At 39.6% G+C, this 18,068-nt stretch overlaps 2 long non-coding RNA genes across 4 annotated transcripts in view; both read left to right on the top strand.

Moving 5' to 3' along the window:
- Nucleotides 1-6,879, top strand: part of LOC141380246 (uncharacterized) — a 142,002-nt gene extending 135,123 nt beyond the window's left edge. For 2 of the 3 annotated variants that reach the window (XR_012397929.1, XR_012397934.1), the window contains exon 5: nucleotides 6,269-6,879. This is a non-coding gene — a long non-coding RNA (uncharacterized lncRNA). The remainder of the gene's footprint in view (nucleotides 1-6,268) is intronic. The other variant, XR_012397931.1, reaches the window with a different exon arrangement.
- The window catches only part of LOC141380251 (uncharacterized), a 495,770-nt gene extending 484,944 nt beyond the window's left edge, over nucleotides 1-10,826 (top strand). The window contains exons 2-3 of the long non-coding RNA XR_012397943.1: nucleotides 7,567-8,368; nucleotides 9,528-10,826. This is a non-coding gene — a long non-coding RNA (uncharacterized lncRNA). The remainder of the gene's footprint in view (nucleotides 1-7,566; nucleotides 8,369-9,527) is intronic.
- The last annotated feature ends 7,242 nt before the right edge of the window (nucleotides 10,827-18,068 follow it).

Genomic DNA, 18,068 nt, shown 5'->3' with positions numbered 1-18,068 from the left:
ACTTAACAGAAAGCAGAAATGTTGAGGCATCGTGCTGCATATATGAGCATCATCTTCACTGTGTGGATATTTATAACAAAACGCAGCCGATTACAACTGTCTCCTTTCAATTTCAGTGAAAATATGAAACATCCCCTCTCTTTTGCTGAATATCAGTTTTAATAATCGATAATGGCCATTATAAAAGTATAACATACAATAAGTTTATACATTATAGGAAATAAAGGCAAGAGATCAGTCAATATACAGAATAGGCTACGTGCTTACATTAATTATTAACTTATCTTTGCGCTCAGCCAAAACACGTTACCTGAGAACAAGTAAGAGATTCCAATGACCAAAGTCAGGGAATATGTCGTTAGATAAAGACAACAAGATGAATGAAATATCAAGTTTCATAAATATAGTGAGATTAGATCCAGCGGGAGATGCTTGATGAGAAGTCCGACTAGCAGAGCTCTCATCTGGGTAGATGGGCTGCAGCGCTTGCCCGAGAGTGTGTGTGTGTGGTCACGTGATGTGCGTTTTCAGCGTTTTGGTCTGGACGGAGAGCAGCTCAGAAACGCTGGGTAAAACGCGAGTGTGGACGCGGATCGTTTTCATTCTAAAACGCCGTTTTAAAACTAAAACGCACTAGTGTAAACGAGGCCTCAGGTCTTTGTAATTTGTGACTTTACACCACTGACTGCATGTAAACAATAACGTGTCTCCATTATCTACTTTGTAATCAGACTGACCAAAACACATCTGAATACAGGAGATAACAGCCTTAAAAGAAGAGAAACCTGTCTCAGCTGTCAGGAAGTCTTTGATCTGCAGTAAAGCTTTTAAGTGGAGATTCAGTGTTGAGGACAAATGCAGCCGCTGCTCGTCCTGAGGCGGAAAGAGTGAAAACTGACAGCTAATGGCTGGAAACGACAACAGGACAGTAAAGTTCACACCTTTACCTGATGCTGTGAGGACGTCTAGACGCTCTTGAGGAAATGACGCTAGGTCGCATACTTTTACAGAGAGAAGCAGAAGTAGACCTACGCTATTTTGGCATAGTTTGAGGATCTTTTTAAATGATGCATTAAATGTTTCAAACTGACAGTGAAATATTTCACATGGTCACCAATGCACCAATATCAACAACTTAAGTGACCTTCTTGCTGTGAGGTGCTACCCACTGCATTACTGCACTGCCCAGGAAGTAAATCAATTTCTTGTTTTTATTCTTTATATCTTTTATTTGGTTGTTTGTCTGCATGTCATTGAGAAATTAAACATCTTGTAGAAAATTACATATAAAAAGAAAATGGCAACTATGAACTTTGGCAACTATAGTGGGCTTAAATCATTTACTAACTCATTCTGAATGGTCTTGAAAAAAACAGACTACTCTTAAATACACATTATTCATAAATAATGGGATACTTAATTTAGTCATGCAAAATTTATCAGTAACAAAGCATGAAAGTATGATTATTAAGAACATTACATTTTACATACATTACATTATACACATGCTTATGAGTCAAGAATAGAGTATTTGTATTTGCATATATAAACTAATTCTGTGACATTGCTAAACTGGGTCCGTGACATTATCGACTTTAAGATTTAAAGGGCAAGCATTGCACCAGACCCCCGCACATATGCATCACTTTGTTTTTTTTTCTACTGTACAAAAGTTATTTACACTTAAATACACAGTATTTTGGATACCCGAGCTAAGTATTTTAAATTGGTTTATTATAAATAGCACATAGATAAATAACATAGATTCTAATTTTTTTTTCTTCTTGAGTACACTGTAAAAAAAATCCTAATTTCACAGAATATGTCTAAATTTCTTACAATATTTTCTGTCATTTATTGTCAAATTATATTCAAAACGTAGTAAAATGACAAACAATCTCTCTAAATTAACAGTTTGACTTTCTTTTTAGGTACTTTATCATAAAAAAAACAAATTACAGACATTTTTGTTTTTGTTTTTTATAAAGGGAAATTACAGTATTATTTAGACAGTATTTTTTCTGTTATGTTAAATTATATTCAAAAGTCCGTAAAAATTACAAACAATATCTGTAAATTAACAGCTTAACTGGTATATTATGTACTGTATAGTTAATGACAAATTACAGCAATTTTCCTGTTTTATACAATAAAATAGCTGTTTTATTTACACAGTGTTTTGTCTTATTTTTTTGTTTTTAAAGTATATTTAAAATTACTTAAAATTAAAGTAATAAATTGTAATTACCTGCTCTGTAAAACAAACAAAAGAAATCGTTTAAAAAAAGGTCAAATTACTGGTAGCTATGGCTGCCAAACAAAAAACAAAAAAATACGGTTTAGTTTCTTTGTTGAAATAAAGTGCAAAACATATTAAATCTACAGATATTTTCATTAAAATGTTTACAATAAAACACTGAAATTTTACCGTAATTTTATGGTTTTTGTTTGGCAGTCGTAGCTGCCAGTCATTTGACCTTTTTTATGATTTTCTTACAGTGTACACTGATAAAATATAATTTTTTTACTTTAATCAAATAAATAAATAAAAAGCAGTAAAAGAATTACGTCAAATTAAATTTGAATCCCGCGTTTGGTGGCAGACAATCCAGCTGAAACAGAAGCGGCTGGTTAGAAAGAGCAGAGCGCATGACGGCACAGACACAATTAAGTGTGTGCAGGACTAATGAAGCTCAGATCCTGCGGTGAAGCCACTGGAAACGTTCACGCTCTTCCCCGTCGTCTCGCAGCGCTTGTTTTGGAGGCTCTCCATGCCTGCCGCTGTTAAGGTTTCTGGATAATTGAATGCGAGGGATATTATTATTTAATCAAGTATTAGGAAACCAGCCTTTGTTAGCGCCCTGAGCTGTCAGGAGAGACAAACAGCAGAATATAATCATTAACACTGGCAGAAATACTTCACGTGTTCATTGACAGTTACATCATAATATTTGATTTTAATATACAGTTGAGGTCTGAATTATTAGCTCCCCTGTATATTTTTTTCCACCATTTTCTTTTTAACGGGGAGATTTTTTCAACACATTTCTAAACATATTAGTTTTAATAACTCGTTTCTTATAACTTTTTTATTTTATCTTTGCCATGATGACAGCAGTTAATATTTACCTAGATCAGTGGTTCTCAAACGTTTTTCAAGTACCACCTCAGAAAAAAATGTCCCTCCAAGTACCACCATTATGACCAGTATTGAAATACAGTTGCATCAGCCTGATCTCATGAGAAAACGTAAGTATTTTACGTTTTGCCAGTTTAGTGGCTAATTCGTACGAATTCGTACGATTTCAGTCGTACGAAATGGTACGATTTTAAAACGGAGGCGTGGCACCTAACCCCAACCGTCATTAGAGGATAAGCAAATCATACTAAATTGTACGAATTAGATCGTACAAATTCATACGAATTAGCCACTGAATGAAAAAGTTACGAATTGCCGTGAGATTGTGTTGGTTGCATAGTAGGCCCAGTAAAGCAGCTACAGCTGTGCAGTTTAAAAACATGGCAGATTATCTACTATCATTAATAATATATAATATCAGCCAATTTAAACATTATAAATTGTTTGAACATTAACACTCTACATTGCTTATATGTAAAAAAATAAAATAAAATAAATAAAACGTTTAAATTAAATTGTGCTTTTAAAAGTTTGTTTAAAATGATAGGCCACTGTTCTTAAAAAGTAAAAAAACAAACAAACAAAAAACTCCTGTAATTAAATTTAAAGTGTTAACTTATAGTATCCTATTCATCAAAACCTGTAAATGTTGCTTGGATCTCATAAATATAAGCTAACTGTCATCATATTCATATAGAAACCATTTTTGATAAATTTTGAAATATGTTGCATGTACATTTGACATATTTAATTCCTCCACGTACCAAAGTTTGAGAACCACTGGACTAGATATTTTGCAATATACTAGTATTCAGCTTAAAGAGACATTTAAAGGCATAACTAGGTTAATTAGGTTAACTAGGCAGGTTAGGGTAATTAGGCAAGTCATTATATAACGATGATTTGTTCTGTAGACTATTGAAAACAAATATAACTAATAATAATTGACCCTGAAATAGTTTTAAATATAATAAAAACTGCTTTTATTCTAGCCGAAATTAAACAAATAAGACTTTCTTCAGAAGAAAACATATTGTAGGAAATACCGAGAAAAATTCCTGACTCTGTTAAACATCATTTGGGAAATATTTAAATAGAAAATCGTAAATAAATCACAGGAGGGTTAATAGTTTTGACTAATGGCCCGTTTCCACCTAGTGGTACGATTCGATTTTATGGCCGCTTCCACTGTCAAAAGGTACCTAAAAGTGAACCGTACCATGTCACTTTTTGTGAGCCACAACCTGTAAGTGTTTTTATTTGTTAAAACTGATCAACTACATGCACAGTGTCTAGCGTTAACGGTATGTTGTAGCGAGGACATAAACAAGGATGTAAACAATGGGAAATGCAAAAGCTGATAATATTAGTTAAACAAGGCAGTTTGTTCACGTTTTAGGTTGCTGAGAGAATCATTTGCTCCTTTTTTTCGCGTTTCACTCTCGCGTTTGTTCATTTCTGAAAGGATCGGATGTCAGAAGCACTTAAACAAATCATGCATACGTTATTATTATGAGCTCATGAAGTTCGTTATTTTAACGTAACACAAAAAGCGGAGCAAGACGTGCAACTGAATGCTAATGGTTTACAGAGATAAGCTACTCGCTCGTGCAACAAGTCTGGAGAAAGAAAACCAAGGAACGGCCATAATTAAAAACACAGCCGAGACAGTACACCATAATAACATATACACATAATAAAGAGTCATGGTCTACCCAAGCTCAAACAAACCTTGTTGTCATCTTGATGAACAGCCACAAAGCTAAGAAGAGCAGAATTTACCCTGTGCCCTGTAGTTTTTACATGGCTGTCTAAAGCTCGACTGGTCTCACTTTCTCGAGTGCGTTCGCTGCGCGTCTATATTTAAAATAACGAACTTCATGAGCTCATAATAATAACGTATGCATGATTTATTTAAGTGCTTCTGACATCCGATCCTTTCAGAAATGAACAAATGCGAGAGTGAAACACTAAAAAACCAAGAAGTCGAAAAAAAAGGAGCAAATGATTCTCTCAGCAACCTAAAACGTGAACAAACTGCCGTGTTTAACTAATATTATCAGCTTTTGCATTTCCCATTGTTTACATCCTTGTTTATGTCCTCGCTACAACATACCGTTAACGCTAGACACTGTGCATGTAGTTGATCAGTTTTAACAAATAAAAATACTTACAGGTTGTGGCTCACAATCCACAGATTTGTCAGTTGGAGGAGTTTTTAGCAGAATCCAGCACTGAACTGGGAGAGATTCTGAAAGCTGTCCTTTGTCAAATGCTAGCTATATATATATATTTTATAATTCTCTGAAACATAAATAAACTGTACCCTGCTGAAAACTCCAGCTTAAACCAGCCTAGGCTGATTGGCTGGTTTTAGCTGGTCGACCAGGCTGGTTTTAGAGGGGTTTTGGCCATTTCCAGGCTGACTTCCAGCCATTTCCAGCCTGGTTTTAGCTGGTCTGGCTGGAAAATGACCAGCTAAATCCAGCTAAAACCAGGCTGACTAGCCTAGCCAAGCTGGTTTTAGCTGGTCATCTCCCAGCCTGACCAGCTAAGACAAATGGCTGGAAACCAGCCTGGAAGTGGCCAAAACCCCTCTAAAACCAGCCTGGTCGACCAGCTAAAACCAGCCAACCAGCCTAGGCAGGTTTAAGCTGTTTTTTTTCAGTAGGGTAAGCACTTCTCTCTTTGTGTTGTGTCCTTTGAAAGCCCAAATACAGAAACAGAAGAAGCTCTGTGGAAATAGCAGCGTTTGGATGACATTTTAGCTTTCTCTGTTTTAACATTACCGCACCTCTGGCCAGACCCCTTCACTGCGCAGGGTGTATGCGCATGTGGAATGTGGGAACCGGAAGTGTTTGTGATCTCACTAGTCAGTGTGTATTTCTTTTTGTAGTCCCCAAACTTTGTTCGCTGTAGGCTTTGCTTTGTAAAAGACAATGTCTCCCATTTGCATTGAACAAAGCTACATTACACATCAACTAAAGTTTAACATATGATATTGTAGTGAGCCACCCCTTTAAGACTGCTGAAACAACCTCCAAGATGTGCTACTGCACATTAGTGGTTAAGTGTTGTGTCCTGTAACCAAAAAAAAAATGACACATCATTATTTTTGTCCACCTGCAGAAGAAACACTGACCCTCTTGGAAATGGACTTGACCCTTCTGGCCCCTTAAAGATCCTGCAATCACAAGGCTCAGCTTGACCCCAAGAGCCCATTCAGACAGAAGCCGTGTCACTGGGGGTCACATCAGCGAAAAAAACCCTGCTTAACCTCAAGACCAAACCCACCGAGAGAAGCCGAGCTGGAGTAATCGCTTCAGACTGCTGCTCTACTGACTTCGATTACGGAGAAAACGAGGAAAGCTGACCATATGTGCTTGTGGCGGGCGAGGAATGCCACCCATTTTGTTTTTAGAGCGAGGAGGTGGAGGGGAAGAGATCATGTTGAAAAGGTTTCGTCGGATGCCAGCTACAAAAAAGAGATGCTTCACGCTTTGATTGAGCTATTTTTGATGCTGATTACATGGGCACGCTAAACAGACCCCGGTCATTATGTGATCGTTGGATCTCGCAAAAAAAAAAAAAAAAGGAAAAGAAAAGAAAAAAGTCTGCAGGACACATGTACAGTCAAAGTCATAATTGCTAGCCCCCCCTGATGAATTTTTTATTACTTAAAACAACATTTTCCTAAAGTTCTGTATACGTTTAACATATTAAAAAATATGTTCATTTCTAATAACTCATTTCTTTGCCATGATGACAGTACATACTGTTTGTCTACTTAAAGGGGCACATACGTTACCCCTTTTTTCATGTTTAATATAAGTATTTTGTGTCCCCAGAATGTGTCTGTAAAGTTTCAGCTCAAAACACCCATCGGAGTATTTATTATAGCTGTTTGAAGTGTCTGTATTATAGCTGGGAAAAGGTTGTTGCTGTTTTTTTTTTTTTTTGCACTGGCCCTTTAAAGGGTCACGAAACACCAAAAGCTGTTGACAGTCGTATATGTGTCCCACACTGCTAAAAACACTATTAGGACACCTATATTTCACTAAAAAGTGTAAATTGGTTGTGTTTGCGTTATTTCAAGCAAGTTCGTACTTCCGGTTTGAAACAAATTTTTGAAGCTGCGTCACGGTCATGACATAATAGCATGTATTCCAGCGTGCAGACTGGACGTCTGTGCCAGAGTGTGTCTTATTACGTCTTACAGTGTGCTGCATTAATGCATGAGTAAGGCTTGGTTCAAACCAATCAGCGCGCTCTATTGTGCAACTTCATTAATATTCATTAGTCACAGTGTTTAGACGACAGAGACGCCACATTGTATTGGCAAAACAAGCGTGCAGTGTTGCTTTTATAGTTTGCTTCAGTTAAGTTTTGTTTTCATTTTCTCTCTGTGAGAGCTCAGCTGGAGTCAGGTGTGGATTAACAGTGTACGCGACGCTCGACAACAATAACTTACGTGTCTAAGGAGGATTATTGTTTCACTGAGAGCTGTTCTCATCTGCAAACGCTGAGATTCGGATTCGCTTGTAGTCTTCTCTTCATAAAGACGCGGCTCTAGTTGCTGGTGATTGTCCTGTCTCTACAGATTTGGTAAGTGAGCGACCAGTGCTCTTTGTTTATTCAGTTTGTTCGTATCGAACTAACTATTGCAGCGAGAATTCCAATTCTGTTTTTGTACCCTAACCCCTTCCCTTGGCTCTTAAAACTGAGTGTGAATGGGAAGGGCTTTAAAATTTACCTCTAAGAAATGGGACAGCGCTACAGCACCTGCACAAATGTCATCGAGATCTCCTGCTTCATATGAGATCGGACGATCGCGACTGCTGTAGTTGTTTCAGTTGTGTTATTGTTTGGTTTTGATCTTCAGGAAATCACTGAAGGCATATATTATGTTTTCATAATGATATAATGTGGCAATAAGATCGTAACTATACTGCGCATTTACACAGTGGCTATATTTATTAATGTAAACACACCAAAAAACAACATTAACATCATAGCAGACACGGTAAAAAGCTCATTTCCAGCCACTAGACCATTCTGACAGGGTATTCCAGTGTCAACGAGTGTCAGAATGCCGTGAGACTGCTGTGCAGGAGGTCTGATCATGGATTATAGATAGCCAATTGACACAATCTACATTGTAAAAGCGCTATACAAATGAAGGTGAATTGAATTTAATTGAATAATCCGCTGCTTAAAATCTATGGCCCCGTTTACACTAGTACGTTTTAGTCTTAAAACGGCGTTGTAGAATGAAAACGATCCGCGTCCACACTCGCGTTTTACCCAGCGTTTCTGAACTGCTCTCCGTCCACACCAAAACGCTGAAAACGCACATCACGTGACCACACACACACTCTCGGGCAAGCGCTCCAGCATTTCTACCCAGATGAGAGCTCTGCTTGTCGGACTGCTCATCAAGCATCTCCCGCTGGATCTAATCTCACTATATTTGCTAAACGTGATATTCCATTCATGTTGTTGTCTTTATCTAACGACATAGGCCTTATTCCCTTACTTTGGTCATTGGAATCTATTACTTGTTCACAGGTAACATGTTTTGGTTAAACGCAAAGAGAAGTTAATGATTAATCCAGGTACATTGACTGATCGCTTGCCTTTATTTCCTACAATGTATAAACTTATTGTATGTTATACTTTTATAATTATCGATTATTAAAACTGATATTTAGCAAAAGAGAGGGTGCGTTTCGTATTTTCACTGAAATTGAAAGGAGGCAGTTGTTATCGGCTCCGTTTTGTTATAAATATCCACACAGTGAAGATGACGCTCATATATGCAGCACGGCGCCTCAACATTTCTGCTGTCTAAGTTGCTAATATTAAAATTAAAATCGGCAGTTCCTTAAATCATGTTTACATTTTATTGTTGAGAAAGTGAAACAACGTAGCCAAGGTGATGTAAATGAAGTTATAAAGTACACTGTTCCCTTTGAAGATTTACCCGTGTCCTCGGTGTGTTTTCCATATCAAACTGAGAAGGGGGAGACTGCAGCCTTGATCAAACTTGCGAAGTCTTAACTTACAAGAAGAGGATGCGAGACTGAACTGTGTGTGTTAGGCTACTTAATATTGAGGAAAAGCCCCAATCAGAGAGGCGAACGTTTGCAGCCCCGCCTCCGTTTTCAGATGTCTCCGTCTTTCCCCATCCACACTGAGATGGAGCAGCAGCGTTTCAGAATGAAAACGGCCTCTCCAGCGTTTTCAAAACGCTCCGTTTTCGGCGCTCGAGAACTCCGGCGTAGTGTGGACGGATGGCGTAACCGTAGCAAAACTTATGCGTTTTCAAACTAAAACGCACTAGTGTAAACGGGGCCTATGCTGGAATAGTTGGTGGTTCATTCCACAGTGGTGACCTCTAAAAAAGAGACTACGCCAAAGAAAAATGTATGAATGAATATGAAGTCTCCCATGGTTCTGTCTTTAGCCACTGTGAATATGCTTCTTTAACTATTCCAATGTCCATCCCCAGTGGAGAAATTTCATTCCATTACCGAATAAAGCCCAAACCCAAAGGAATTTCAACCAAACTCTGACAAGACGAACGAAGACAGTCCACACATTCTCAACAGCTCTCAAAAAAAAAAAAAAAATCAATCAGTATCCATCAGAGCTTTCCTTAAATTGGGTTAAATGAGGGACTTGTGTTGTCTGTGAAATCTTTATCCCAAGAAACGGCGCTTTGGTAACATGAACTTCCTTTTTCTTCATCTCCGGCAACCCTAGGGTGACCCTCTCTGTGGCCATCTAAGATCGAACTGTCAAGCTAGTAAATAAGTACAGTGAGAAAGCCTCTTTTGTGTGATCTTCCGCTGTCAGCGAGGAGATTGCTCTTCTTAAAAGCGTTCGATGGCCACGGATCAATCGAGAATCAGAGCTCCTCGCTGAGTTTTCCCCCCCAAGAACAGATTGAGGACACGTTGAGTCCCACTTCAGCTGATCTGAGCCTGGCTGTCAGATGCGCCTATTGAGTGGCACCTTTTGAAGTCGGATTAAATGTTTTAACATGCATATGTTTAGAAAACGAAATAAACGGCGAATGCGAGAGAGACAGAGAGATGTACTTGTACATGGAGTGTGGGAGCATTGGAAGAGAAAGAGGGGGAATGGAGAGTTAATTCCCCAAGAGGGATCCTGCTCAGGCATTAATCTTCACCGTTTGACAGCTCTGAAAGTTTTTTAGAGAAGCACTGTTTCCTTGAGCCATTATAATGCTTCACTCAAGCAAAACCCCCTCGTAGATGGGTGGGGTGGGTCCCTGAGGGAGGACTCCTGTTTGATTCTGCACACCGCTGCCTCACACAGGCCAACGGCGGAGGGCTAGGGGTGAACAGGAAGGTATGGACACACTCACCATGTCCACTTCACACCGCTCTTCCCTTGTCTGACCTGTTCTGAAAGTAAATGATAAGCAGTGTACACATGCCTGGACATCCCGTGGAATCTCTTTGAACTTTCAGGAAGAATATTACTCAATGTCCAGCAGTAGAGACTGATCAAAGCGTGCTGTGCGTGTTGATATTTAAAAAAAGAGGTGGATTCCATTCTAGTTAAGCAGTTGACACCTCAAACAGTCTTTTTAAGAACAAGTGTGCTAATCCTGTCTTTACTGTGATCAGGCATGCAGGGGAATAAAAATATTGCACGGAATTGCTTGGAAGTCTCCTATTTTGCCCCAAAATTTTTAATTACTCCATCCTTACTTATCATGGCGCAATGGGTAGCACGATCACCTCACAGCTGGTTCGAGCCCCGGCTGAGTCCGGTTACGTTTCTGTGTGGAGTTTGCATGTTCTCCCCATGTTTGCGTGGGTTTCCCTCAGGTGCTCCAATTTCCCCCACAAGTCCAAAGACATGCGGTATAAAGTGAATTGCGTAATTGTCCGTAGTGTATGAGCGTGTATGGGTGTATCCTAGTGAGGGGTTGCAGCTGGAAGGGTTGCCGCTGTGTAAAACATTTGCTGGATGAGTTGGCGGTCAAGCCTGGATTAAGAATTCAGAGGCCCCTGGGCACAATGTCTTTTTGGCCCCCTACCTAGCTGCTATAGTTGAATTAAAAAATAATATTAATGTAATATTTTTTTAAATAAAATGAATCTGTTATGTATTGCCCGCATTTTTTTTTGAGTAAAAGATATAGTAAATATATTTCTAGTCTACAAAGATTTGAATTATTTTTAAAGCATTTAAAGCATACTTTGAAAAAAAAAAACTAATATAACTAGTGATTTTTTTTTTTTTTGTAGATTTTAAGTTTTAAGTGTTTAAGTTCTCTGAAGCAGTACTAAAAATTTACATTTAAGGGTATTTAATGTATAACTTTTATATCGTAAACTTATAATGCATATGATTTGGATAACACCTCTCCAATCCAGTTCTATGAATCTGAGTCTATATATATATAAATATATATATATATATATATATATATATATATATATATATATATATATATATATATATATATATATATTCGGATATACCCATCTTCTCAATATATATATATATATATATATATATATATATATATATATATATATATATATATATATATATATATATATATATATATTGAGAAGATGAGGCTCTTTAGTTTGAAGTACCCCCAGGGACTGATACATTTGACGCATGACGTAAGATGTCTTCGTAGCATGTCACAGGAACCTCTTATCACACAGTGTGTTTACCAGAAAACGAGTTGGCTTGGCTTTACTGTATAATGTTATACAGTTCATTACTCTTAAAATGCCATGTACACGTGATTACCTGCTTTACGTCTTGCGTCAAAAGTCATATATGCCATTTACACATAACATTCAGCAGGACGTCAGTGATTGCAGTTCATGATTTATAAATGTGAAATATTGTTGTTAAAAAAAACATATCAATCCACTTTATAAGACACGCGTCAACCCCCTGGTGGCATATGGGTTAGTTTGATAATGGATTTACGCACTTTTGCAAGCTTTAACCAAAACCATTATACAGCAAAAGGAGCCAAGATTGTTCATCTGACAAGGAAAAAAGTTGTATATGCAGAGGATTGCTTGATAGTGAGTTAATTATGGGGGATTTTTCATTTTTGAGTGAGCTATTCTTTTAAACACCCTCAATATGCATAAAGAGGACATATCAATTACTCTCACGGTGATGCCATTAATGGTAAGTGGTGGTCAACAGGAAGCTAAAAATGAGAACCTCACCCAGTGGGACTAGGAGTTCCTGTGCTTCCTGTAGAAGGGGTGAAATATCTCTCTGGCAGAGACTCTCGAATGCACCTCATACACTCAGCTCATTGTCTGTCTGGTTCTGCTGCAATGCTCTGACAGGCCTGCCAAGGGACTGTGCTTGCTGTCACTGGATGTCCTTCAAAGAGAAACAGCCCAGATCCTCTGTGCCTGGCAAAGAATTAAAATTCCGCCCAGCCGCAAGCAAGGGTCAAGGCCACTGACCACCGTGACCACTGAAAAAAATCGGCCAACAAATTAGTTTCTTAACCCGCATCAGTTCAAGGACAGTTACTGTCTGTAAATAAAAGCACTAGAACAATGTATGACGTAGCTTGCCAGAAACACAGATGCTGCATCGGAAATTGCCCCATATACCCTCATTCACTAGTCCTTGTATTAGCTCACTAAAATAGTCCCTTTAGAGGAGTGAATGGAAATGAGAGAGTTGATTGTAGCAGTAATGAGTGCACTTGAAGGGATGTTGCTTTGTTCGGTTTGCTGGTTGATAAATGCTGCCGGAAGTTGTGTTAGTGAAGCCAACAGGGGGTGCTCAACTTGTGGTCTGTGTAGGTCCCCTAACGCCCCAGTACAGTGAAGGGGACTCTATACTGCTTAGTGAGCATGATGAGACAATAAACCAAGGTCCTGACTTTCTGTGGTCAAATCTCAGGATGTCCTCCCAATTGGAGTAGGGGTTTAGCCTTGACATCCTGACCAAATTTGCCCACTGGACTCTGTCCATCAGAGCCTCCTAACCATCACCATATCATAATTGGCTTCATCACTCTGTCTACTCTCCACCAATCAGCTGGTGTGTGGTGTTATGGCTGTTGTCGCGTCATCTAGGTCAGGGGTGGCCAACCCTGTTCCTGGAGAGCCACCTTCCTGCAGATTTCAGTTGCAACCCATTTAAAACACACCTGCCTGTAATTATCATGTGGTGTTCAGGTCCTAATTAATTGGTTCAGGTGTGTTTGATATGGGTAGCAACTGAAATCTGCAGGAAGGTGGCTCTCCATGAACAGGGTTGGCCACCCCTGATCTATGTGAACGCTGGTGGTGGATGAGGAGACCCCCACCCCCCATTGTTTAAAACATGTAAGGAATTATTCATACTATAAATTTATTCGACGGTTTAGATTGTATACTTCTTAGACCCCACACTCTTAGAAATAAAGCTACAAAAACCTGTCACTGAGGTGGTACCTATTCAAAAGGTACACTTTTGCATTTTACAGGTCCACATTTGTACTCTAAAGGTACTATTTTTCAATTGTGTTCCTTTAAGACAGGGGTGCTCAAACTCGCTACTGGAGGGCCGATGTCTAACATACTTTAGCTACAACTTCCTTCAACACACCTGCCTGGAAGTTTCTAGTATACCTATAAAGAGTTTGATTAGCTGGTTCAGGTGTGTCTAAATTGGGGTTAGAACTAAACTCTGCAGGACACCAGCCCTCCAAGACCAAGTTTGGGCTCCCCTGGTTTAAGGTACTACAAGGTACACATTTGTACTATTTAGGTATTGATATTTTGTCCACTTGGAATTATAAGGTTCTATCTGTGTTCTAAATGATTTTGAAAAAATGAGCTTCAAAGTTTTTGCAATCCATATCAAACAGTATGTGTGTAACATTTGTTTTGTTTTTTTGTTAATAAAAAGTCTTAAAATGTTAACAACTTACACAAAAAAATCCAATAATGTAAATAAGTTGTCATTTAATAAGAATGTCAATAACTCAGTTTTGACAAAAATGTCAGATAAGAACCTTATAATTCTAAGGTGGCGATTTGCCTTAAAAATTACAAATATAGAGTTGTATGGTACAAACCCCTGCTGAAAAATCCAGCTTAAACCAGCCTAGGCTGGTTGGCTTGTTTTAGCTGGTTGACCAGCCTGGTTTTAGAGGGGTTTTGGCCATTTCCAGCCTGGTCTTAGCCAGCTTGTCCAGCCTAGCCAAGCTGGGAGTCCAGCCAAAACCAGCTATATCCAGCTTAAACCAGGCTGGTCAAGCTGGTTTTAGCTGGAATTGGCTGGTCATTTTCCAGCCTGACCAGCTAAGATCAGGCTGGAAATGGCTGGAAACCAGCCTGGAAATGGCCAAAACCCCTCTAAAACCAGCCTGGTCGACCAGCTAAAACCAGCCATTTAGCCTAGGCTGGTTTAAGCTGGATTTTTCAGCAGGGATGGGTTGCATACTCATTACTGACGTCGGAACAACCAAGGTTTTAAAAACCCCTACAAAATCGCAGCTCTCTCAAATCACTATTCATGAGTATAGGTGGCGATTCCAGATAGACTTGGTTTGTTGCACATACAAGTACTAGCTGTTTTCAAGGTTCCTTCTTCCAGTGCTGACACTTACAAATTTACAGCTTTGTGTGGTCGGCCCTGGTGGCTGAAAGCTTAGAAACGTGCTGTGTAGTATCACCTTGATGACTGCTCAGTTGAAACCCTTGGTTAATTACTCTCCAGTCCTTTCCTGTTTCACAAGGAAAATGGGCCAAGTTTCCACTCTTGGGTTCCTCTTGTTTGAAGTGGACCCCACTCCATTTCTCCTTTTCTGTAGCTCATCCACATTCAAGCACAGCCTGGTCTCTTCAATAACACAGACCCTTCTTATTGTTTCCCTGCGGGCACCTTTGACCACATTGTGAGGGTCTACAAAGGATGCACACTGGAATGCACCCACACCAGGGCTTCAACTTAGCAGGGGAAAGCGTTTGTTTAATTGCCTGTAATTATCTTCAGATTGGAAAGGGGTGAGGGAACACTGTGTGTGTGTGTGCTCAGCTTTGCATCCAAAAGCCCGTTGAGCAAATCTGAGATTCATAGGAGACGCGTAGCTAAACCAACACAGAGCTGTGGCGTCAAGCCATCGGGAAACCAAACTGGAACGCCTGTTGTTGTCCTCTTCATGGCCATGGATGCGTGCCAGTGCAAATTTGGAATTTTTCATTTTTTTCATTTCAGTCTGTGGCTTTGAACCGAGCAGTAAGTGGCGTTCAGATTTTCATGGGGTTTGAGAGATGTACTTGTATAACAAACAAATTGTTGGGACTTAGGTCCATGTGAAAGGCATCAACCAAACCAAAGGCATACATCATCCATGGTTCATGCTGCTGAAATGCCCGCACCATGAAAAGATTACGATCTAAGACGCCGATGCATACTTGCTCTCTCCAGCATGGCCAAACCCTTTCATGACAAATGGAATAAGCACAATCAAGCCTTGAGATGGGCATATTGGCTCGGCTCCATCCACACGATCCATCCAAACGCCGTCCATCATCATCAAACGCGTATTAATAGACAAGACACAGCGATTGGATGCAGTGGCGGTGATGGATTAGTCCAACAGCCACGCTCGGGGTGCATTTCCAGAGTCTCCACCAGCAGACGCCATCACAGACAGATGAAAGCACTGGCCCGGGCTGACCCTGCGATCCTCCGTCTGGGATGAGCACGATTCTGGCATATGCAACCCAAGCCTGATTGAATGATTGAATGACAATTGCTCCTCTAAACAAGGTCACCCCTCTCGCTCTGGCTGTTCAGACCCTGTTAAAAAGCAAGATGATACATAAACAAAGTAATTCCTTTTGATGGTTTGGCTGAGTGGAAGTCACTTATACTTTTTTTTTTGTTGTTGCTCGTAACACCAATGTCACATTTGTGTCATGCCTGGCATCAGAAAGACGTCTGGGTTGTTTATGTGACATTGCATTATTACTATCACACATGACGAAAGATGAATTCAATTAGTATTTCAATCATTTAAAATGCAGTGGATAGTTATCATTTATTGTCTTCTATTGACCTCATGTGGTTTCATTACATTTTTTTTTTTTGGCCAAATCTGAAAACTCAGTCCAATAAATAACTATTTTTATTAATTAAAAAGTCTTTTTTATTAATTAACTTAAGTGAAGTTTCATAAACTAATTTCGAGAGGAGAACGTGATATGATTGTGCACTGCTGGCCACTCATCCGTAATCAGTAATAATCCAATCAGAATGATCCTAGCTTAATATAAATGGATCACTTTCTCCTTATTGCACTATCTTCGTTTTGGAAGAATCACCTCTTACACCCCATCTCCTCCCACATAGCAAAATTTCTCTGGCCCAGCTCTGGCCCACACAATCAGGTTTTGCTTGGCCCACATGCCGCAGTGAATTACGGTACATGACTGGACCAAATCTGGCTTCCAGACAAGGGCCAAACACAGACCATATCTGGGCCAAGTCTCAGCCAAGTTAATAACTTATAACTGGGCCAGATAGGTTGGTGTGTCACGATTGCAATGAAATTGATAAACCCATGGAGTGATGCGCTTTAGGCACACTATGGGCACGCTTTTTCTCAAAGTGACCTGATTGGTAGAATTTTTTTTTCTTTACTCAAAAATGGTTTTCGTGTATTTTAAATGTGGGTCAAGACTGGCCAAACTCACATGGCCCACTTATCAAATTTTTAAATCTGGGCCAAATACTGCATTTTTCATATGGCCCAAATCTTGTGTGCCGCCTTAAAGACGTTGCCACCTCTGCCAAACCCGGGCCATGTTTGGCCCACATGCTGTATGCCAGTGCCGGATGAATGCCTGCTGTGCCAGCTTTATGCCAAATCTGGGCCAGAATTCTTTGCTACTAGGGCTCCTTTTTCTCCCCTTCTAAAGGGGGAGCGATCGAGACCTACCTGATCTCGGTTCTCCTGATATGCTTCTAGACTGGGCGGGAGCCCTGAGCTCAAATATCTCCGAGCTCAGGGTTCTCTCCCGGGACAGCATGCCAAACCTGCTTTAAGTGCCAAGCATATTTCTTCATTCACATAGTTCTTAAAACAAAGGGAGCTGATACATTTTGTCACTGAAAATCATATCCTTGTGTTTAAAACTATATGTTATTGTCCTGAAAACTTTAATTAGCTGAAAGACCCCATATTAGATCACTTGACGGAAGCCTCCAGTCAAGATCATGATGTGAACATTTAAAGTTTTTGTCTTAGAAATGTTCATATAATTCTTAATTTTTTTGGATCCACTATAAAATAGCTAGTTTTGTTGTGCTTTGGGCGATGCAGTGGCGTAGTAGGTAGTGCTGTCGCCTCACAGCAAGAAGGTCGCTGGTTCAAGCCTCGGCTGGGTGAGTTGGCGTTTCTGTGTTCTCCCTGCGTTCCCGTAGGTTTCCTCCAGTTGCTCCGGTTTTCCCCACAGTCCAAAGACATGTGGTACAGGTGATATGGGTAGGCTAAACTGTTCGTAGTGTATGAATGTGTATGGACGTTTCCCAGAGATGGGTTGCAGCTGTAAGGGCATCCGCTGCATAAAACATATGCTGGATAAGTTGGCGGTTCATCCTGCTGTGATGACCCCAGATTAATAAAGGGACTAAGCTGAAAAGAAAATGAATGAATGTTGTGCTTTGATGCGACACCTCTATTTATTAAAAATGACCAACAAGTCTGCGATTCATGGAAAAAATACAAATATTTATTATTTCATATAAAATAAATAGCACTATATAAAGATAAGTGTTCCATAGAGATCCATTAATTTTCATTCATTTTTCTGGGGGCGAGTTGCGGGGGCAGCAGTCTCAGTAGAGGACCTCAATCTTCCCTCTCCCCAGACACTTCCTCCATCTCCAATCGGGG

The sequence above is a fragment of the Danio rerio genome, chromosome 22, assembly GCF_049306965.1.
Source record: "Danio rerio strain Tuebingen ecotype United States chromosome 22, GRCz12tu, whole genome shotgun sequence".
Classification (NCBI taxonomy): Eukaryota; Metazoa; Chordata; class Actinopteri; order Cypriniformes; family Danionidae; genus Danio; species Danio rerio.
Note: the sequence above shows the minus strand (reverse complement) of the source record. Positions and strands in the feature narration are given on the sequence as shown.